General features: G+C 68.1%; 1 protein-coding gene across 1 annotated transcript in view; it reads left to right on the top strand.

Annotated features, from left to right (window-relative positions):
- The first annotated feature begins 236 nt into the window (after window positions 1–236).
- Window positions 237–332, top strand: part of LOC107301245 (bcl2-associated agonist of cell death-like) — a 4,821-nt gene continuing 4,725 nt past the window's right edge. Inside the window, exon 1 of the mRNA XM_015830496.1 lies at window positions 237–285. The gene's annotated coding sequence lies outside the window, so the exon portion shown is untranslated. The remainder of the gene's footprint in view (window positions 286–332) is intronic.

The following is a 332-nucleotide window of genomic DNA, read 5'->3' as shown; positions in this document are numbered from 1 at the left end:
AGGGGAAGAGGAGAAAAAGAAGGCAAAACTGTAATGGCAAACGCCCCCTCCCTCCTGGGGAAAGAGGACTGAGGGGGGCGGAGCCAGGCCAAAGACCGCGCGGGGGGGGTGTTGCTTTGATGTGCCCAAGAGGGCGGAGCCTCCCCCACGTCTCCGCCCTCTCTGACGTGGCCACCCCTGATTGGGCCCCGCCGGTGGCAGTTCTTTATCGCCTTGGCGACTACGGCTGGCTCTCCGCTCGCGGTAAACAGGAGGAAGGGCGCTCAGGCAGCGCTCCGTCCGCAGGTAGCCGCATCGGGCAGCCCCGGGGAAGGCGGGGGGGGGGGGGGGGG

The sequence above is a fragment of the Protobothrops mucrosquamatus genome, unplaced genomic scaffold (genome assembly GCF_001527695.2).
Source record: "Protobothrops mucrosquamatus isolate PMUCROS unplaced genomic scaffold, P.Mucros_1.0 scaffold10952, whole genome shotgun sequence".
In the NCBI taxonomy this organism is placed as follows: Eukaryota; Metazoa; Chordata; class Lepidosauria; order Squamata; family Viperidae; genus Protobothrops; species Protobothrops mucrosquamatus.
This window is presented reverse-complemented; position numbering and strand designations above follow the sequence as displayed.